Source organism: Podarcis filfolensis, assembly GCF_964270895.1.
Source record: "Podarcis filfolensis genome assembly, chromosome: 3".
Classification (NCBI taxonomy): Eukaryota; Metazoa; Chordata; class Lepidosauria; order Squamata; family Lacertidae; genus Podarcis; species Podarcis filfolensis.
Window position 1 is genome coordinate 85,641,732 of NC_139606.1, and position 23,011 is coordinate 85,664,742.

General features: G+C 44.4%; 1 protein-coding gene and 1 long non-coding RNA gene across 6 annotated transcripts in view; both read left to right on the forward strand.

The window, feature by feature from the left end:
- Window positions 1-23,011, forward strand: part of LOC310758400 (uncharacterized protein) — a gene marked incomplete at its 5' end in the record, with an annotated part of 84,689 nt that overhangs the window by 24,493 nt on the left and 37,185 nt on the right. Inside the window, one exon of one of the 5 annotated variants that reach the window (XR_014545739.1) lies at window positions 282-1,581. The exons of the other annotated variants lie outside the window; for them this stretch is intronic. Of the gene's footprint in view, window positions 1-281; window positions 1,582-23,011 lie in introns of those variants that run through there. 5 annotated transcript variants of the gene reach the window in all.
- Window positions 6,550-11,370, forward strand: LOC310758998. The gene is made up of 2 exons (XR_014546156.1): window positions 6,550-6,622; window positions 11,209-11,370. It is a non-coding gene; the product is annotated as an uncharacterized lncRNA (long non-coding RNA).

Genomic DNA, 23,011 nt, shown 5'->3' on the forward strand with positions numbered 1-23,011 from the left:
ATCCACTGGAACAGGTTTACATTGGGTGTTGATGTCCCAAGAAGAGATGGATATCTTTAAGACAAGGATGAGAGAAACAACAGCTCCCATCATCCCTGCTGGCTGGGGCTGATAGGAGTTGGAGTCCAAGAGAATTTGGAAGGCTACAAGCTGCCATTAAGATGATGTTGCATAAATAATGGAGTATTTCGTGGCATAAGGCCTCAGCTATATTCTGTGTTCAGAAAGTAGGACATCCATTTGCAAGCCATGCTACCTCATATTTCATTGTGTCTCTTTAGATTGCCTAGATCAGTGGCTTTTTATGTGCCAGTTTAGCCTGTGTGTCCAGAGCCCCCTATCTGGGCAAAACTTGCAAATCCCAGCAGCTTGAACTCCTCAGCGGCAACCAGTCTTGCCATGTCCAGTACAGTACTTCTGAGCCAGGCCCAATCATGTGCAACTGAAACATCCAAAGAAGCAATTTTTGAAGAAAGAAAAAGCTGACGCATTCGTGGAAATTGTGATCCGTCTGCAGAAAAACTTAGATGCACTACGCTCAGCGGAGGAATCAATCCTTTCTTGTAAATAGTTTGTCAAGCACTAATTTGACAGCCTGGGGCAACTGGCCCCACTTCCCTTTGTACCCAGAGAATGCACCTGGCTATAAGGACACCTGCAATTGATGAGCACATAGTCCCAAAGCATGGAGAACATAGTTTTGGGAATAAAAACTTGGAACTACTGTGCTGCTGCTGACTGGCTTAGAAGAAGAAGAGAAGGGAGGGAGGGAGAAGGGAGTGCAGAGATGAACAAAGGTTGTCAAAAGGGCAAGGCAAGCTCTCTTGAAAATTTCGAAAAGAACAAGCACATGTATTTTTCCAAACAAATCTGCTGTCCAGTGAGATCTGTTTACCACCTGCCTTATCTTCGAGTCACAGCTGAAATAACAACATGGGCTTTCAGTCCTGGCAGGTAGCTTCTATCTGACTCATTTAGAGCCAAGGTGACTTGGAAACCAGAGATGTTTGCTATTAAAACACATTAATGCTGTTATCAGCACACGAGGACGTATAACAATGCAGTCTGCCTGGACCAGCCTGGAGTTGATGGGTTGAGAAACAGTTTGAGCAGCTCACCCTTGGGGCAGAAACAGTCACTGGGAGCAGAAAGGAAGGAGGTCTGCGTACTAAGGGCACAATCTAGCACATTTAAGCCCCATTGAGCCTTTCGTTGAAACAGAAGGGACTTTGAAGTGCTGATTTCTCATTTCATTTCATTTCATTTTTCTTTTCTTTTTTGCTGTATTGGATGAATCGTTAATAACAATAAGCACAATTTAGCATTTCCTTTGTGGTTAAGAAACATTGCTTCACATCCCCCATCTCAGCAATTCTTACAATAATCTTCAGCCTCTAACTATAAAAGTAAGAATGTGCACGTGAAATGGCTAGATGTATTTACTTCTGCTTCTCATTCCTTCCCCTTCTTCTGTTGTGTCCATGTCATGTGCCAAATTTTAGATAGTATGCTCCTTGAGGCAGGGACCTGCCGTTTTGTACTCTGTAAAGCAGGCTTCCTCAAACTCAGCCCCCCCAGATGTTTTTGGCCTACAACTCCCATGAATCCCTAGCTAGCAGGACCCAGTGGTCAGGGATGATGGGAATTGTAGTCTCAAAACATCTGGAGGGCTGAGTTTGATGAAGCCTGCTGTATCACTGACACTGATGGTACTATGTAAATAAATAATATTTTATGGTAGGTCCGTCTTTGTAACTTCATGCTACAGTGTGAGGTGGAATGGGATTGAGAAGTAGTAGTTGGTGAAAGCCAAGTCAGTGTATTTATGTGTAAGCTCAGATTTAAATCGGGGGTGACATGTTCACATACACAATAGTTAAGCTAAACAAAATGACCAAGTTTGCACATGCCACTAATACAAATGATGGCTTAGTTTGAGTGAAGATCTTTACCCCGTGCTTCCCTGCTGACCCTGCTGCAGCCACACTACCTGAGGCTAAGCCACGTTTGGTGTGTTGTTGCCAGACCCAGGGCTATGGTTTGCCTCACTCCAGACAAACCATGAGCTGTAACCATGTTATTTTTTTATTATTTGTTTAGCACTTGTGTGGAGGAAGACAAAACACAAGATTGGGTTCAGATGTAACACACAGCTAAACCATACTGCAGCAAGACACGGCAGTCACAATCTTCAGTCTGGAAACCTGCTCATTCATGCTAAGCCATGGTTTGACTTAGAGTTGTGTATGAGTTATGTGTTGAGTCCAGGTACATCCGGCTTGCTTCCACTTCCAACGAGAAAACTTTAGTGTCGGCCAGTGGGTCACTCACGTGGTGCACTTCCCCCAGGGAACACAGAAATGATAGCTCCCTATTCTTTTGGTCTGGCATTTGGTGCAAAGCTGGGAATAGGATAAATGTTTTATATGAATCATGTCCTACCTGTGGGGTTCCTGTAGTTGGACTCTGTGGGAAACAGGATGCTAAACTAGATCTTTTGGTTTGATCCAGCAGAGATCTTACATTCTTATGCAAGAGCTTGTATATTTCCCCCCTGGGACATCCTTCACAATAAATGGCAATAGCCAGTCGTGTAGATTAAATAGTGACTTCACTGATCCCATCAGCCAGTTCTGGAACTTAGAGCAGACTGGCTGTCATTTTACTGAAACATAAGCAGAGCTCAAAATATGATGCCCATCCCTCAGTCATATAAGTGGCAGCCATGTTCCCATTTGTGGGAATATTAATGACACTGGAATCCTAAAGAAGAAGAACTGTGTTGTTATAGCAGCATAGCTGACCAGAATTAGCATAGGAATGACTTTTTCTGTGAGTTCCTTGCTGACCTGAAAATGGTAAAAAAAATACAGCCCTGTATGTATGGCCTTTAGTGCAGCCAATAGGAGACAATTCTCTCCTGCAAAAACGTCTTATTACCTCCAAGTGTATTTGCATATATGGCTTAAGTAAGCAGACAAATATTTTTTGTGTGATCCCATTCTGTACAGCTAGCAAAATCCCACACCCCCGCCTCCCCCCCAGCCACTTGTAGATGAATTGCTTCAGCTTTGTCCCTGAAAAAGACCTATTAATTCATTTATCATTAAAGCGGGTGGGGGCTGAGGAGAAATATAGGGTTGGAATCTTCTAACACTCTATCCAAGGAGCTTTGGCTCCCCAACAGGCTGTTGAAGGGATTTTCTCCGTCTTCTAAAGAGAACTATGCTATGTGCACACACACAGTGGCAGAGCTGGCACATATAATTAGCTTTCCCCCCTTTCTTTTGCTCTTCCTTTTCTGTTCTGCGATATCTCAGGGGATTATATCCTCTCTGACTTTCTCAGTCCTTCCTTCCAGTCTTCTTTGCTGATAAGGCTGCCAAAGCACCCTGAGAATATTATTTGTTATAAAAAGCTGGGAGTCTCTCCGCTGCATCCCTCACAGGGAAAGGCTAAACCCTTTAGTTAAACCATGTAGAAGCCTGTCTTGGCATTAAATGGCATATAACAGTAGCCTTCCAACCAAAAGCAGCTGCAAGGCGACAACCCTGCTTTCAGCCAACACAATGCAACTCTTTTGTTTACTTATTTGGGGGATTTTAATCATTTTTTAAAAAACAACCCACTCATGATATCTGACTTAGATGATTTTTTAAAAAAATGAACAGTTTCAATAAACAGTAGGTCATATAAGGGCATAAAGCCAAGCTGTTCATTAAAGGGGAAATACAATAATCCCAGATAGTCCGTAGTAGTGAAGCTGCCTGGCGAGACTTTCTAGGGAGGGTCTTCCAAAGTTGCTACAAGGCATGAAAGAGCTTGGCTCTTTCTTGTGCTCACCAATCTAACTGATGGTGGCAGATGATCCTCAGAGGAGGACCTCAAGCTGAAATCCTATAGCATTTTCCTGGAAACAAGTTTGCTTCTGAGTAGAGAAGCATCATATCACACTGCCATCTTAACTGATAGGCAAGCTCAGCTCTGTAGATCCTAGGTGAGATACATTATTAGGTACTGTTTAATTTCTGTATTTAATTTTAGTTCGATTTCACTAGCCATTTGGCTGTGACTACCATCTGGAACTGAACTCACGGTCCAGGAGATAAAAATGTGCCATATGGGCATTCTGCATCTAATATGAGCAAAGTATGGCAAGCAGAGGTGCTATATGTCTAGCTCTACCTGTTTGTTTTAGAGAGGTGCAGCTTTGGAGTTGCCAGATCCTCACTTGTACTGTAAAATGGACCAGGGCAACCAACTAGGTTGTGTCTGCTGTGCTTCCCATCCTGTTTCTGCCTATAGCTGTTGGGCAGGTGGATGAATGCAGAGGAACACTGTACAGGGCACTGGTGGAGAACCTCTGGCCCAGGGGCCAAATGTGGCCCTCCTGTACTCTCTCTTTGGCCTCTGGGACTCTCTCCTGAGCCTCATTCCTCGCCGGCCTTGCTTTGCACCTGCCGTGAATGGTTTTGCCTGGCTGGTATGTGCCATTAAGCTCTAATAATGCTTCTTGCTTGCTTGGATTGGGGAAACAGAGAGAGAGGTATGTGAGTAGGAAGACACTAGACTACTGTACAAAGGTAAAATTCACATTCCCCCTCCCTACTTTTGTTTCTGGCCCCACCCACCACTGGCATGTGGCCCCTGGAAGGTTGCTCAGAATGGAATGTGGCCCTATAGCTGAAGAAAGATAATTGTGGAGCCCAGGGCAGCAGGGATGCTGGATGTGTTGAATCCCCTCCTGCTGTCCTGCCGCTATCTCGGTGTGAGCTCCTGGCAGCTTTGCAGTTCTCCCTCCTGCGTTGAAGAAAGAAGACGGTCTATTACCATTGCTGGAATGGAAATATTGCTCTTCCTTGCCAGGCAATATGTAAAATGACAAAGCAGCTGCTTGTAGTAGCTGGTTGCTTATTAATTTTAATAGCTTCTCTTCCTTTCCTTACATGAGGTTATCTGATGGTGTTTTATGTTGGCAGAGAAGCGGGGGGGGGGGGGCTATTCAGAGCACCACCGTCCTTGTAGCCTGAGACATTCTCCCCAGGAGAGAAATGTATGCCAGAGACAAATGTAAACTGCATTTTTTGTCTCTAAATATCTGAATACGTGTGTGTGTGTGTGTGTGTGTGTGTGTGTGTGTGAATGCTTTAGTCATCATAGCTGCTCAGCTACCTCAGCAACAGTCCATCTTTCTTAAGAGGCAAACCTACCATGAAGTCACATGAAGCAACCACCTCAGGCAATGGGTTGCAAGCACAGAGCACAGGCGAGTGGGAGACAGTTGGGCCAGCCAAATACATTTTGCTGCCTGAGGTAAAGGACATGATGGCATCCCCATAGAGGAATCACTGGACTGGCAGCTGAATCTCTCACATTAGGCTAGTGCTCTCCATTGCACCTAAGGCAGCAGGCTAGTGTGTGGGGCGGGGTGGGGCTAGGGGAGACGGACCAGGCTGTCTGGTATATGCAGCTCTGTCCTTCAATACAGAACAGCCAGGGTGCTTCTGCCACAGCCCCCCAGCATCTACTGCCTGAGGTAGTTACCTCACTCTGCCTAATGGTAGAGCTGGCCCAGAGAGGCAGAGTAGTCTGAAACCCAATTGCCACTTTCATTCACATTGTCATCACCACTATGAATTATTATGCAGCATTCACCACAAAGTCCTAGGATGGGTTATAGCAACACAAATAATACATTTTCTTAAATAAAAAAGCCATACATATACAGCAAAAATAATACATGAATGTTGGTGGGGGAAGGAATGAGATCACCTCCATCAGCCCCACCTCGCACCCTCTGTGAATTCAGTGGATTTTGTGAAGGCAGCGCTGCACACATAAACTGTATATCCGTTGCTTTTTGATATGCAGGTGGTCCTCTGATCCAGCTTCTTCACTGCAAGGAAGGCTGGATACAAAGAGGGTGGGGCCAGAATCTGTGATCCCATTTCTCCCTCCATGTGTTGAGCGAACACAATATGAAGGGGGGCGTAAGAGGTGACCTATAAACCATAGTCTGCCATACTCTTGCACAGCTCAATCACTGAATCGTATCCCATGTTGACTAATGTGAGGGGTGTGTCGACTGGGTTCCCTTCATCTCATGCACCAAAATGTATTGTCCAACTCTGGCATTCACAACATCTGGAGGACATCATATTGGGATAGGGTCTCCTAATTTATTCCAGCTTGCTCCATCCCTATGATTTAGGCTGGAAATCCAGGCACACTTGTTGTTGTTTAGTTGTTTAATCGTGTCCGACTCTTCGTGACCCCATGGACCAGAGCACGCCAGACACACTTACCTGGGAGTAAATCCCGCTGAACACAATGGGACATAAAAATGAACACACATAGGATTGACTGTTAGGGTTGCTTTCAACAAAACGGTTCTGAATCTAGGAAAATATATTGTTACAGTTTTGCAGGTGGAGGAAGTAGGCTGTGTGTTGAGACCCCTCCAATCCCTGGATCCAGCAAGTGTTAAAATTTATTCAAGGCTTCTAATTCTTGGAACAGCCAGGCTAGCTTCCTGATGATATGTGAAGAGAACAAAGGGAGATGGCAAATGGGTGGGGCCCGTTCCTCAACTTGTAGATAGCGAGAAGGACAAAAGCCACAGGTGAGAGTTAAGAGTTCAGTGTTGTGACCTAGAAGTAAACTAGCAAGCTGAAGAGGGATGTTTGAGAGCAGTGGTTGAGTTCTGTTTGAATCCAAGGCTACAACTGTGGGAGAATCAATACACTTTTGAGGTGTTGATGATGTGAGATCAGGTTGTTTATATGGAGTGTGCTTTTTTTGGGGGGGCGCAGGGGTACACATACCCCTAAACATCTTTGTACTTTTGTCCACTTACTGTATTTATTTTTCCCAATTTGAACTATAAAATGTTTATTTTCTTGAGTCAAAATGAGAGTACTCCTAAACATATTTTTTTTTAGAAAAAAGCACTGTATATGGGTAAATAAACCATATGCCATAAAGGTACCACAGTCTCTACTGTGCCTCATTTCAAAAAGGAAACATGAGCCCTAGGTAAATGCCTGGATTCCCTGGAATCTCACACTTCTCTGAGATTGGGGTGGCATGCAACAATAAGGTGTGCTCAAATCCGATTCCAGGTTAAATTTCTTAAACCGTATAAGAAATACTTTGAAAGCTCTTTTTGTAACCACTGGGGAAGCTGCCAGTTTCCAAGGAGTAATTTACTTTGCTCCCCCCTGGTTTCCGATGAGGTAGAGATATGTGAACCGAATTCTCTTTCTGCCCTTTGGCAGGATATTACAGCCAACTGGCTTGGAGAGGATCTACATTTACTCACCGTGGCAAATGATAGCATCTGCATTTGCCCTGGGATGCTGCTTAGCCGAACCTCTCTGTTGCTGATATCCTCCTCCAGTGTTGCAGCTGATGTTCAGTTCCTTCCTGCAAAGCTTGACATGCTCAGGCTGTTGTGCGGGAGGGGGGAGAGTAACCTCCAGCTGAGCAGGACATTCAGCTTCCCACATCACCTTAAATGTCTTCATTGTTTCCTTAGCAAAGCCCCATTACAGCAACTCCAAATCCTATTATAAGAGACATTAGGAAGGAATAGGAACTGAGCCGCAGATAAGTATTTGAAAGGCAGCCGTCATAATCCCTTTGCCTCTAGGTATGAATGAAGAGAAACCCTTCAGCGGCCCAGTTAAGTAAGCACAGTTGTTACTATGCCGCAGCTGCTCTGTATGCAGGGCCAGCCAGGTGTTGTGTACACAGGCGGCTTTCCTTAAAAATTGAATTTGTATCAGGTTGTGTGTGGGGTTTTTTTTTAATGTGCTCTGAAATAAGAGATTGTTTAGTGATTCCCACAGTCAAGAAACATAGTTTTGGGTGAAACGTTTCACCTTTTCGTCACTCAGCTTCAACAGCCAACGTGGTTTTTTTGCACAGGTGGCAAATTAATGTTTGTCATTTGCTCAGGGCCGTCTCCAAGCCTATGAAGGCCAGAGTAGCTTCACTGGCTTTAAAGTGCCTGCTTTGAGGTCTTACTATCCATTCCATTCCCTGTGCCCAGTGTTTGTTCCTGCATACTTCTTCATCTCAGGGCTCATTAAGCCACTACCTTGCTAAAGCTAAGTAGGGCTAGGTCCGGTCAGTGCCTGGATAGGTGAGCACCCCTAGAAACTACAAGTACAGACCCTGGGGTTCCAGGATGGAAGGAAGGTGGGACATAAACTTAAGGCAAAATGAGCAAATAAATTAAATAATATGTGAAGGTGCCAACTTTCTTCCTTACCAGGGTGGTGGTGGACGGCCTCTGTGTTTGTAACCGCTATTATAACAGGCACAAATTCAATAGATGTAAATAACATGATGGGGAAAATACATGTTGGAAGAAAGCTTCATCTCTTGAATGCATTTATTTTGATGTATCCACTTATATCCTAATCCCCAGTTCACATATTTCAAGGTGGCTAACAGAATATCTATAGAACTACAATAATCATTCCTGCTTTTAACATACAGTAACTGTTAGGGAAGAAACAAGGTAATGAATCTATTAGCATCCTAATTTAAATTATTTAGGGTGGACAATCATAGCATTTTAATAATTGAACTTAGCGCATATGGTGTTCTGTATTTACAGGGGGTCACCAACCTCTTTGGACAAGTGGGCTTATTTTGAATTTTGAGAGTGCTGTGGGCCCAGCCCAATGTCTGTTGTGGGGCAGAGGGCATGGCATAGCACAAAATTAGAGAGTATGGTCATGGTGAAGCTTTCCCCATAATTGTATTGCCATACTAGAACATGTTTAAACTGTTGGATTTCTTCTAGTGTTAACGGCACTAGAACTCTGTTTTCCCCAGTGCCAAACTTAAACCAAAACATAGGCTGTAGCTCCTATTAAACACAAAGTAATTTATTCCTGAGTGGGCATGTATACAATTGTACTGTAATTTAACTTTACAGTGAACTCTTAATGAGTGCCTAGACTTCAGCTCCTGCACAGCAGGAGACAGGCTTAAGCCTCTTTGGAAACTTTTCATGTTTGCCTTTTGTGATAGAGGGTTTTTCGGGTTTTTTAACATCCACCCACTGTTAGTGTGTAGTAGTATTTGCAGAAAATAATTTTTAGGGACTGCTTGATCTCAGACTAATCCACCACGGGAAAGATGTAACCTGGTTGCTAGGGAAAAAGGAAGGGCAAAGTATGGGAATTCCAAGGGCTAGAAAATAAATCAGAAACTGGAAAAGTGCATTAAAGGAGAGAGGAAAACAGCAGGTCTTTAAGACCTAGGGCTTCCTATGGCCTTGTATCCAAAGAACTAACTTATCAATCACTGCTCTGACTTCACTCATTGACTATAAACACTTTCAGGCAGGAGCAGTCAAGCTGACTCATTTCATATAAATTGCTTAGAAGGGTACCTGCACATTTTGCTGCATAACTTTCTTTCTAGGAGGGCTGCAGACTTAGGGTGGTCTTCAGCTAAGTTTTACACAGAGTAGGCCCATTGAAATTAATGACTGTGACTCATTTAAATGGGCCTACTCAGAATAAAACTTAGTTGACTTTCATCCTTATTTTTATTTTTTTAAATAAAGCTCAGAATGTGGGAGCCCTACCTGGAGGTGCCAGTGAAGGCCTTTGCAGGTGCAGCACTGGTGACCCTTGCTCTAAAATAAGTACCGTATTTTTCGCTCTATAAGACGCACTTTTCCCCTCCTAAAAAGTAAGGGGAAATGTGTGTGCGTCTTATGGAGCGAATGCAGGCGGGAGGCTCTGCTCAGCGTTCCCTTTAAAGAGCCACATGGAGCGTGTGTGTGGCTCTTGGGGGCTTTTCCTCAAGGACGGAGAAGGGCTGCCCGTCTCTCTCTTCAGGGAAAAGCCCCCAAGAGCCTCACACACACTTTGTGCGCTCTTTAAAGGAAGTGCGGCTCTTGGGGGAGCCTTAGTCGCGCGCAGCCTCTCCTGGGCAGGGGATGATGGCTCTCCTTGCCCAGGAGAGGCTGCGCGCGGCTATCCCATAAGCCAGGACAGCCCACGGGATCACTGTGCAGCAATCCCGCTTGCTGTCCTGGCTTCTGGGATTCAGAATATTTTTTTTCTTGTTTTCCTCTTCCAAAAACTAGGTGTGTCTTATGTTCTGGTGCATCTTATAGAGTGAAAAATACGGTAATAATTAAATGTGAACACACAAACAAACACTATCGTTCACTGCAGAAATGTTGATTCCATTAATTTTCAAGCTCATCAATTAATTCTACCTATTCTCCTCCAAAACAGATCACCCCAAATTCATTCCATTAACTTCCCAGGTCAAGATTTAAATGTCTTCTCCCAAAATTATTTAAGTAACTTCTTTCATCTTCCAAAGTCATTCCTTTTCCTTCCAACTCATTCACTTTTGTTCACAGCATTCAGACTGCCCTCTTGACTACCAGGCCAAATCAACAGACGCTTGCTCATCAGTGCTTTTATTATTAACTGATAAAATGGTGCTGCTGACTGCTTTTATTATTAAGTGCTGAAGTCCTGCTGCTGAGCATGATGTGTGCCCTTCTGCAATGCTTTAAGCAGGGCTCCATCCAGATCACGGAAGACCGTCAATCTTCGGCTGCAGGCAGCAACCAAGTAGCACTATTAATAGCACTATTGGAAATTAATGTGCTAGCAACACAGGAGCTAAAAACGAGGTGAAAGCAGTTTGGGGGCTTACACAGATAAGAATTGCCCGGTTTAAAGTGGAAGGTACTTGGGGAGCCCATGGAATGAAAAGATCTGCAAAAAAATTACTTGCCCTGAACATACCATGCATTTAAAGCACCCACCCTAGCCCTCATAATCCTGGGAGCCATAGTTGGTTAAGGCTGCTGGGACAGGTAGCTCTGCGAGGGGTTAATTCCTAGGATTTTTGGATGTGGGTGTGTACTAGTGTTGTTTTAAATAGAAATCAGCTGTAGTGGAGCACTGATACTAGTTTTTCTGGTAGTGTTTGAATTGTGAAATAAACTTAGCTATGAAACCAGGCTGAGTAGGTGGAGGGAGACCAAGGTATGAGATACCTAAATTCTAAATCCATGTTCCAGTGAATCCCTGCAGATTAGAAGTGTGGGTGTCTGAAAAAGATATGAGCAGGCTCTGGTAGATTATATTGCTTTAACCATCAATGTCCCACTTTACATGTACTGGAACTGAGCACTTGCCTGGTTTTCTCCCACTTTAGGAAAAGTAGAATACAAACATTAACCACTGTGGGAATAAGATTCTGGACCAGATGGACCATTGGTGTAATCTAGCAGGGTCTCCTTAAATTCTTAAAAGGGCTGTCCATGAACAAGGACAGAGCCTCCGCAAGCAAGCAACAACATGATGCTTTTGGAAAGTGCCTTTGATGTATGCAGTGTTTATGGACATGCACGTGACACATATCCTAGTCCCATTCAATTGGCCAGAATGTCAAGACAGTGTATACTGGTATGGGATCACTGGTTGTTGCAGGTAACTAGGGGTGAACTTTGGTAATATGGCACTCTGAGCAAGGACAAACTTTGGCGCCCTAATTATTTATTTGGCACCCTCCTCCCTCTTGCCTTCCATTCTGCGCATGTTCTCAAGCACCACGTTGATACTTTTTGAACCTCCCCCCGTACGCTGATTCATCTCCACCTGTAATTAGACCCATAGTAAGCATACATCCCTAGAATATACGGTTCAAGAAGATCAGGGCTGGGAAATGTCTCCTCTCTGAGCAGGGCCCAAGACATTGGAGACCTGTAGACATGACAGTACTGGGCAAGATGGCCAGTAGTTTGACTCTGTATAAGGGAACTCTATAACACTGAAAAAATGGTCTGCAGTTGTTGCATCCACTAGAGACTGCGTAGTTCACGTCATTGTAAGCATGGGGCTTATGCATCATTGTTCCCTGTGGATTATGCTTCCTGCCCTCTTACTCTTTTTCCATAATAGCCAAAACCAAGGGGGGTCAGTACCATGACTGCTTTAGGCATCATATGGATTTCAGAAGGTGAGTCCCAGCTCTGAGTACTCATAAGATCATCCCCAGGCCTTACCCTAAGTCTAGCTGTCAAGCATGGTCTCTTTGTAGGAAGCTACCACTTCCTTTTTTCACAGCATGTTTAGTTTTAGATATCCCCCCTTTCCTTTCTTTTTTCCCCTGCACTGCTGAAATGGATATTGATCTGGTCTCAGCTTTTGCAGTTCTACCTTCATCTTAGCTCTCTAATCTGGCTTGGTATTTAAGCCATTCATCTCCAGCATGCTATGTATTCAAGGGCTTTGATAGGAAAACAGATAAGAGGTTTTCTTGAAGATTAAGCAAGAAAGTAATGAAATGATCCCGCGGTTACAATGAACTCCAAAGCTTCCCAGGGATTTTTCATGCTAGCTCTTCTCAAGCCACTTTGACCTGGAGTCAAGCAGCAGCAGCTGCAAGTGGCTGCCCAAACTGTGCTAGGAAAAGTTAGACGCTGCCGGCGCCTTCCGTGCTATCTTGTCTTTCACGGAAGCAGCAGCACGTTGATCATATCTGCTGCCGGCGGATACTCCCCATAAATATCAAGACTACAGGCAAGTGGCTGATGTTGCAACTTCTTTGGAGACATGTCTGATTTAGTGTGTAATATAGCAGAGGTTATGGTGTAACTTTTGTGTGGAACTCTAGGATTTACGGTACATACAGCGCTCTGCAACTTTGCTGCCAAACTCTCTGATTTACGGTGGTGCCATTTGTGGTTTGGACTAGCAGAGATGTTTGTTTCAATGAGTCCAGAGCATTTTGGCCACCGTTTGGGAAACCAGGGGAGGCTGAATACGAGAAAGGCCTCTGCAGTGGTCTTCAAGCATACAGGTGAAACTCGGAAAATTAGAATATCTTGGAAAAGTTCATTTATTTTAGTAATTCAACTTAAAAGGTGAAACTAATATATGAAATAGACTCATGACATGCAAAGCGAGATACGTCAAGCCTTTATTTGTTACAATTGTGATGATCATGGCGTACAGCTGATGAAAACCCCAAATTAACAATCTCAGAAAATTAGAATATTAAATGAAATCAGCAAAACAAGGATTGCAAATAGAGCAATATTGGACCTCTGAGAAGTAGAAGCATGCATATGTACTCAGTACTTGGTTTGGGCCCCTTTTGCATCAATCACTGCCTCAGTGCGGCGTGGCATGGATGCTATCAGCCTATGGCACTGCTGAGGTGTTATGGAAAACCAGGAAGCTTCAATAGCAGCCTTCAGCTCTTCTGCATTGCTTAGTCTCATGTCTCTCATCTTTCTCTTGGCAATGCCCCATAGATTCTCTATGGGGTTCAGGTCAGGTGAGTTTGCTGGCCAATCACGCACAGTAACCCCATGGGCATTGAACCAGGTTTTGGTACTTTTGGCAGTGTGGGCAGGTGCCAAAGCCCTACTGGAAAATGAAGTCAGCATCCCCATAAAGCTCGTCTGCGGAAGGAAGCATGAAGTGCTCCAAAATCTCCTGGTAGACGGCTGCATTGACCCTGGACTTAATGAAGCACAGTGGACAAACACCAACACTTTTCCACAATATTCTAATTTTCCGAGTTTCACCTGTATTGATTGCCAGTAGATGAGAAACCATGTGCAAAGTTAGGGCTGCTTTACCTGTTAGTATACTATTTGTACCTCATAATCTCTGAGGCAGATGCAAGTACCTATTTTGGCACATGTACACTGCAAAAAAACATGCCAGGGAATTGTATAACTTTTCTTATTTCCTTGCTTAGTTTCTTCACAGCGTTCACAAATGATGGGCAAGACAGACTTCAAATTGTCCTCTAAAAGATTGACCTGTTTCCTCTGCATTGAGAAAATCACTCAGTTCTTTCACATTCAATTCCAAACCTTTTATGGATCTGTAAAATTAAGTATTTTCATGGGGGGCACAGCTGGCTCCCTCAACCCCACTTCCCATAGACAACCATCACACTCCTCCCCTGTTTTTCCTCCAACTTCCTTCCATTTTTAAAAATTATTTATAAGCTGTTCTTTTGGGTACAACTCATCCAGGGTGGCTTCTCTCTTATTAAAAAACACCAAAAAACAACAAATTTATATAGCAGTGTTTTGACATAGGCCTGGGTTTATTGATTTGTACATTGCTTCCCACTAAGAAAAGCCCAAAGCAATTTACAGCCAAAATAAAAAATACAACAATAAAATAATGGAAACCTTAATAAAACAGATTTAAGAGTACAATCACATCATTGGTGCTCCTCAGATCCCCAGGAAAACAACAATGAATTTTGCCTGGTGTTAATGCAGTGACAAAATTGGTGCCGTGTGAGCCTCCCTGGGGAGAGCATTCTATAAACGGGATAACTGCAGAGAAGACCAGTTAAAATAATGAAAATAAAAGAGCAAAATAAGTTCCAGCAAAATAGAAATACCATCCATTCTAGAATAGCTTTCTGAAATAATTGTCTTATAATTAAGAACAAGCAGGCCAAATAAATGTGTTTTTAAAATTGGCATATCTTTGATAGAGGATTTCTGCAATCTGGGGGCCACAGCAGTAAAGCCCCTGTCTTCTGTGCCTCCCAACCTTACAGGAGGACTTGCACACAGGGCACCTGAGGCAGATCTTAATGCATTGAGGCATTAGTAGCCCTCCATATAATTTGGTTCCAACCTGTTTAGATTTATGTTTGGAAGTGAAAACCAGCACTCCCCCCTTGTGCTTGTCTTTGTTGCTCTGGTGGAGGCAGTGGGAAAGGGAGGGAGTCTGGTACACTGCTATGGCTGTATAGTAGTTAATAGTAAATACCCATGTAAATAGTGCAGAGGGAAACCTGATGCTCCATGCATCTGTCATACAAATTGCCTGACCTTCCTATTCCTTTGCATCTCCCTTGGCTTTTTGAGGTACCTCTTCTGTCTCCACTAGTGAAGTACTTCCAGTCGATACTAGTTCATTGATGTGAATGGGACCCCTGTCCCGCCAGTCTCATTTTGCCTTCAGCCAGCCCCCAGCTGCTTGCTTTTTTACTTACATCTGGTCTGGAGTGGCAGTGGCATTGAGTGTCCACTTCCTCCTCCTTAGCCATAGTGCTGCCCTTGAGGGACTCAACAGGAGGATGGGGACCAGAATGAGTTGGCTCCATATTCTGTCGGTCTTTCTGCCTTCACACTATCGGCTCCAGAGGGCATCAGCCACCACTGGAGTAAAAGTTTTCTTGTTCCCAGAAATCAAATATGTTGTTATTATGGATTACACAAAGTTGACTACTCAGTGAGTTCATGGATAAGGTGAGATTGAACCAGGGTCTTTCTGTTGCACACCTTTTGCTCTTTACTGCCACATTATGCCAGCTTTTCGAAAGGATAGTTGGTCAATGAGAAATATCATTTTGCTACTTTGTGCTTCTAATTCTACGGGACTCTGGGGACAATTAAAAAACAACGACTATTCTCTTGGAAAAACATTCCTTACAGTGGATATATAGGGAGTGTTGAAAATGGGCATGTAATTCTTTTTCTGTTGCATTTGATAAAATGTTCAGTAACACAGCTTTGGATTTCTTTTGAACAAAAGGTCAGTCATGGACAGAGGGAAAACTGTCATATCACATACCTAACCCCTGCTTCAAGTAGCTGTTTCAATAAATTTTCAGAGTAACAGCTCATTATTTTCACTCTTTGGTAATTGAGAACCAGGGAGCAGAGCAGCTAAACTTGTTTGTTCCTGCCAGAGAAAACTGTTTTAAAACCTTCCCTTTATGCTGGTTTCTTCTCTTTGGTGTGCTGATTCTTCGAGACAATCTCCCACAGTGCATCTGTTTGTTATTAGGCATTGCAGTGTCTATTGGTGGATCTAAATCCAGGCACATCAGTTTGCCAGATATGATTTCATGTAAAAGACAGGTCCTAATCTATCCTCTTTGTCTTCTGTCAGCTGAATTAAATTGACTGAATGGGAAGCACACAATGATAATCTTTTGTTGGTTGAATCTGGGGTGACTGAACATAGATCCTCACTTTTCCTGCTCAAGCAAACAAGATGATGTAAAATATTGGTGAAGCTGCTGTAGTTCAAAAATATTAGGCTCCAAATAGAAATTTATGGAGTTTGCAGTGCATGTGTTTTTTGAGATGAGTTCCCTCGTCCCTGAAAAAGGTCTTCAGCTCAGAATGTCAACTAAGGATATTATATTATTCATTCTTAAGATGGTCGCTGCTGTGTTGGTGCATGTTGAAATCGTCTTACATTTTTAAAAATAAGTGACTTGAAAGGTTAATTTGGACAGAAATGCCTAAGTTAGAAAAAATTACATTTGCCCCAAGAGCAGGACCTGCATCCTGTACACCTGGTGGTGTAGCAGTTAGATAGTTTGAACTAGACCTCAGGAGGCTGGCAGCAGGACTAGCAGAGCTATCCCTGAATCTGGGGTCACTTGGACAGCTGTGGGAGTGGAATAGTGGTTAGTGCCCATCAAGGAACAAGGCATCATTGAGCATGAACTACTCAGGGAAAATAGGGAACAAGTTATGAGGTTTTTTTGGTGGAGGTGGAATAGGCTGTATGCATAAGCCCCCTTCTAATTCCTGGATCCAGCATGGATTCGATTCCTGAAATAGCCAGGCTAGCTTTCTGGTGTTGTAATGGCCGTCTGAGTATGAGCCAGGGGGAGCAGGTGGCGCTTTGGTCTAAACCACTGAGCCACTTGCGCTTGCCGATCAGAAGGTCGGCGGTTCGAATCTGCATGACGGGGTAAGCTCTCGTTGCTCTGTCCCAGCTTCTGTCAACCTAGCAGTTTGAGAGTATACCAGCATGAGTAGATAAATAGGTACCACTGTGGCAGGAAGGTAAATGGCATTTTCAGGTGCTCTGGTTTCTGTCACAGTGTTCCATTGCGCCAGAAGCGGTTTAGTCATACTGGCCACATGGCCCAGAAATCTGTCTGTGGACAAATGCCAGATCCCTTGGCCTGAAAGAGAGATGAGCGTCGCAACCCCATAGTCGCCTTTGACTGGACTTACCGTATTTTTCCCTCTATAACACGCAGATTTTTTCTCCTAAAAAGTAAGGGGAAATGTCTGTGCGTGTTACTGAGCGAATGTGTGGTCCCTGGAGCCGACTGGTGCGAGGCAAAAATCAGGCAAATATCAAATCGTCCGGAGAAGGGAAGCCTTGAAAAGAGGAAGCTGCTGCTTTCCTGCATTCTGCCTCAGGGTCTTACTGCCCACCCTTTTCTGTTTCGTTACTGTGTTTGCTCAAACGGAACAAAGAGCAGAGAAAACCCCTCACCTCCAGGCAAGCAGAGGGGAAAGCAGAGCGTCCTTCCTTCTAATTCCTAGGGACTCGCAGGCAACATGCAGGTGGGAGAGAGAGAGAGAGAGAGAGAGAGAGAGCTAGCTGGCTGGCTTGGGTGGGTGGGTGGGGGAACTTTTGCCTTCCTTTCCTCCCTCCGGTAAAGCCCCTCTCCTGCATTCTTAGCCAGCTGCTTCTCCGCACACCCCTCTCGTGCTCCTTGTCCCTTCTATGTTTTTCCTTCCCTCCCCACTTAAAACGTGGTTACAAAGCACGGATCCACATGGATCCTCAGGATCTTTGCATTGGGTCATCCCAAATTCACCATCAGATCACATAGCAATGATCTGATGCAAAAACAGGGCTGCAATGGTGCAAAAATGTGGTTACAAAACACGGATCCACATGGATCCTCAGGATCTTTGCATAGGGTCACCCCAAATTCAACATCAGATCACATAGCATATCCATGGCTACAGCCTGCAGCAAAAAAATCATGCACCCACTGTTGCCTGGGGCTGCAATGGTGCAAAAACCTGGTTACAAAGCACAGATCCACATGGATTCTCAGGATTTTTGCATTGGGCTACCCCAAACTCACCGTCAAATCACATGTCTGTGGCCACAGCATGAAGCACAAAAATGATACATCCACTGTTTCATTCAGAATTTTTTTTTCTTGTTTTCCTCCTCTAAAAACTATGTGCGTGTTATGGTCAGGTGCGTGTTATCGAGCGAAAAAATACGGTAACTGTCCAAGGGTCCTTTACTTTTTACCTTATTAAGGTAACAAAGGAAATGGTTCTGTGCCTGACAGCAAATGGGTGGGTCCACCTCCCTCAACTCACTGATAGTTAGAAAGACAAAGGCCAGAGTTGAGGGTTGAGGTGTGTGTAAGATAGAAGCTGGAAACAAGGCAGCAAGCTAGAAGAGCAGGAGGTCAGAGCCAGGCCTAATTTCTGCTGGGATCCAAACCTGTGGCTATGGGAGAAGCAAGACCCTTTTGAAGTGTTGATGCTGTGAGCCCCTCCATCATAGACTCGGGTTGCATACATGTGTAAAGAACCCATATTATCATAAAGACACCACAGTCTCCCCTGTGCCTCATTTTGAGGAAACCGAACCCTGGAACGGCTGAAATCTCACACTGCTTAGAGATTGGGGTGGTGTGCATCATAGAGTAGACATAGGCGGTGTGCTGTCTTTCCCCACTGCCATCCCCACAATGTAATGTCTGCATTTTTTCAAATAATTATGAGCCAACTTCAAACTCTTGTGAAAAAATATTTATTTGCATATAGCATTCTCCAGTGCAGCTTCTAACTGGCAATCCATTTTTTATTTGAGTCGAGGGGAATTCCTGTTTTCAAAACCGATCGTTCTATCCTAGCGAGGAATGAGCACATTTCCCTTTGCATATAAAAGTCGTTCTTGCACACATAAAAAGGACAATTAATGACACAAACACTACTCACCCGCCCCCAAGCATTCAACAACTTGGTGCATGCACAGTAAAATATTGGTTTGGGCCTGTAACTCAATGGCCACATGCCTGTCATGTGTAATGTGTAGTTGTCTTCAGAAGGGGAAGGAAGGACATTCTTCTCCCGTAATCTCATAGTTGGTTGTGGCAGGGTGGGGTGGACTCCCAAGTGTGGCACTTTTCTTTCTCCCACATTGCTGAATGGCACCATTACATTTATACAGGAGGAGGAAAGTAAAGGGATGCATTCAGGGACACCACTGGCATGGACACAAGAGACAGTTAAGCAACAAGCGTAGCCCGCTAAAGAGGAACAGAACTGGCTTAAATATACTACCGTATTGTTATTAATCCATTACACAACACATTCTTCCCTTTCAGTCATTTTCGATTTTCGTAAAGATCTTCAGGCTGATTGCATGCTGTAAAAAAAAAAAAAAATGTCCCAGAATCAATTGTAAAAGGTATGAAAAACACAATATTGCTAATACTTTATCGACTGCGTTATTAAATGTCACGCTACTGATGATAATGATCTTCCTTATGGGCTGAATGTGTCACAGTAACCTTCTTCTTGATAGCATCAATGAGCCCACCAAAGTGATGCCACGTGATGCAACTCTCTCAAGCAGTTGCACAAACAGAAGTGAGGGATGCTCCTTTGATGTCGCCTATTAGCTTGGGCTTAGAAGCAAGCTGCGTCCTGCAATATGCCGTTCAGCCACAAGGGTGAGCCAGCAAGCATTTTCCACCGCATCTTAAACTAGCTATAACAAAGTCTCTAGCAAGGACAAGCCGTTGCAATAACTCAGCATGCCACTCAGATCCTGAAGTTCTTTAGATGATGAATATTTCCTTGGGCACCTTTGTCTTAGAGCTGTTGGCCAGCGTGAGCTGCAAGCTTTATTGACTGTTATTCTCTTCTGCTGCATCAGCTTTAACCAGGTTTGTGGACACAATCGCTCTCAGCTCTATCAGAATTAATGGCAGAAGGTCAGGCTCTCTCAGCAGGGTGCCTGCCTGATTTGCTCCCTGACTGACTCCACTCCAAAGGACCTAGCAGAGAAAAAAGCCATATTGTCCTCTGGGAAACAGGTGCCAAAAAGAACAGATTTGCAATAAGCCATCAGTACTTTGTATTTGACCTTTTGTGAGTAAACCACACAGTCATCCCTTGTGAGTCTTCACTCCCATCCTGCTCTCCCTCTCTAAATCTATATTGTAAGCTTCTTGGGGTGGGAACTTCAATTTCATTATTTAACATGGCCCTCTAAAGTGCCATGTACACAAGGGGTAGGGAAACTTAGGCCTGGGGGCCAAATCTGACCCTCCAGGCATCTCTCTCCGGCCTTTGGAACTCTCCCCCGGCCATACCCCTCACTGGTCCCACTCCACAGCCGCCTCCTTTCCTTTTGCCTGGCTTGAATGACTCCCTGAACTGTAATTATGCCTCTTCCTTGCCTTAATGGAGCAATGTACGTGGAGGTCTATGTGGCTGGACAGTAGCCTACTGGACAAAGACAAAGACAAAGACAAGACATTAATTGCCCTACTCACCAATGGCATGTGGCACCCACATGGTTGCCCACTAGAAGATGTGGCTTTGCATCCCCAAGCTCATTGCTTGTCTGGGGGCGGGGAGATAGAGAGAGGTGTGTGAATATGTGCAGAAACCAGCCAACTGTACAAAGGCATAATGTCCATTTGTTGCACCATTCACTTTCACCTGTAGCCATACCCATCAGTTCATGTGGACCTCAGAAGGTTATCCGGAAGGGAATGTAGCTGAAAAAGTTGCCATTCCCTGATGTACATTGAAGCGGCTACAGTCATAATAAATGGCACCCCCAAACTGTATCCAGTTGTGCCTTTCCACTGATGGAAAATTCTTTGGTCCATCAGAAACTGTTGGGGAGGAGGGAGGGGAGGGGAGGAAGGGGTGGGGATTTTTGCTAATCCTATTTCCCTCTGATGTCTCCCGAGTCCACTCCACCCCAAATCACCTCTAAATGGACCCTTTAAAGTCGTGTGGCAGCTGGTGCAGGGGAATGCAGGAGAAACGAGGAATCCGCTAGCATCATTTCTCTTTTTGCACCCCCTTTGCACTTGTGGAAGCTGAATTAAACAGCATTCCACCAACTGATAACATCAATAGCACCCTGTTTTCAAAGGGTTGCCTCTAATTCTGAAAATATTGCACTCCTATAAAACATGGGACTATTTTCATGGGCATTTGGCATGGGCCCTGGATAGGTGGTTCTCTGTCAGGTTTATCTGGCTGCCATAACAGCACTGAGTGGCTGTGCCTATTTACCCTTTTTAACTTCCCATGATGATGCAGGATGACACTAGGGCAGGGGCGTTGTAAGCACATAAGAAGAGCCCTGCTGGATCAGTCCAAAGACATATCTAGACCAGCATCCTGTTTTCACAGTACCCACCAGATGCCCACGGGAAGCCTGCAAGCAGGACCTGAGCGCAACACCTGTGATTCCCAGCAACCGGTATTCAGAGGCCCAGGTGGTGAGTGGCCATTGACAGCCTGATTCACCATGAATTTGTACAGTCTTCTTTTAAAGCCATCCAAGTTGGTGCTCATCACTGCATCTTATGGGACTGAATTTCATGGCGTAGTGTGGGAAATTAAAAGAAAGGCTAGATCAGGTGGACCCAGGACAGGTATTAGCAGTGGCCCCTGCTTTAAAAAGCCAGGGCCCTGGCAGCTGTCCACGGATGCCAGGTGCTGAGGCCTGTTCTGTTAGTCTTTGCAGGTCGCCATATTGGAAACTCAGAGTACGCTTGTACCAAAGTTCTAAGGAGATACACACAACCTCATGGGCATGTATGCATTTTTATAGCACATGGGAATTGCTCCCAGTTGTCTTGTTACTGGTGTTTGCCAACTAGCCTGAGCTTTGTTTTTTCCAGCTGCTTTATAGGGGCCAGACAAGGCATTTTGTTACAGAAGCTAACAGGGCTAGCACTTGAAGCTTCCTTCAACACTGTCGGATAGCACACTGCCCTCAGCAACCTTGCTTAGAGGTCAAAGGGCTGGTCACATTGCATACACAGTTCTAGGCTTCAACATCTCTCCAACGTAATGGGGGAGCCAGTCCTAGTCTCTCCTGATAAACACTTCTAAGCTGGCGCTGAGAAAGGCTGGACAGAGGTATCTGCAATTAATGAAGGAGTAAAGAAATCGGCTCAGGGTGCATCATCTTTCAATACAAGAAGCCTTCTGTTCTCTCTCTGGTGTTTATGCAGCTTTTGCTGCTCAGATATTCAGCTTTTAAAACCCTCAGCAATTTAACACAAAACCTCTGATGCATCTCTAATGAGCGAGTATAATTAGACGAACCAGGCTCACAACACTGTTCTGCGAAGGATTGTCTCCACGACAAACCTTTGAAAGGCAAAAGACAAACCCCACCGGAATACACAAAAGCAGCAGCTACAAAATACCATATGGGGATAGTGATGCTGAATATATCAAAGAAATCAAGAGAGAGGAAATATATCTCGGAAGGAGTCAACATATGGCAAGCATCAGGCAAGCTGAGAGAATGTTTATTCTGTGACCTGTGTAAGAAGCACAACAATAATGCTGGATGTGGGGGGCAGGGAGGGTGTGGTGTGTGTGGGGGGGATCAGTTTACACAGAAGTGGAAGGAGGAGGCACTCCTCACATATCTCCTGCACAGAAAAGCTATGGAAGATGACAAAAGAGCCACACATGGTGCTTTAGCTGCCTCTGACTCAGCTGTGGCTCCTGAAAATGTGTGCCAGATTTCAGAATACTATTTTTTATCAGTGACATTCATTCAGACAGAGAATCTGTCGCATCGTGGCCTTCATTAATTATACAAGACAACAGAATATTTTGCGTATTCTCACACCCTGCCAACAGGAGTATGTCTGTTCAGGGTTCTTGTTTCCCCAACATTCTGCAAGGCAGCCTTTGCCAATGGGATGCCCTGCAGATGTTGGCTGGGGCTGGTAGGAGGTGTACTACAGCAATGTCTGAAGGGCACCAGGTGAGCAGCAACCCCTGATGTCATTAGACAATAGACATGCATGTGAAAAAGAGTCCTCAAAAATGGAAGGGGGACAGTTGTGGGCAGTTTCTACAGGAGCTTGAAGAGATGTTAAAATCCTATATCAGATTTTTAAGACTGTCTTTCAGCAGAACCCTATATACATAGGCTAGCACTGCTACTGCAGGTGTAGCCAATGTGGGGCC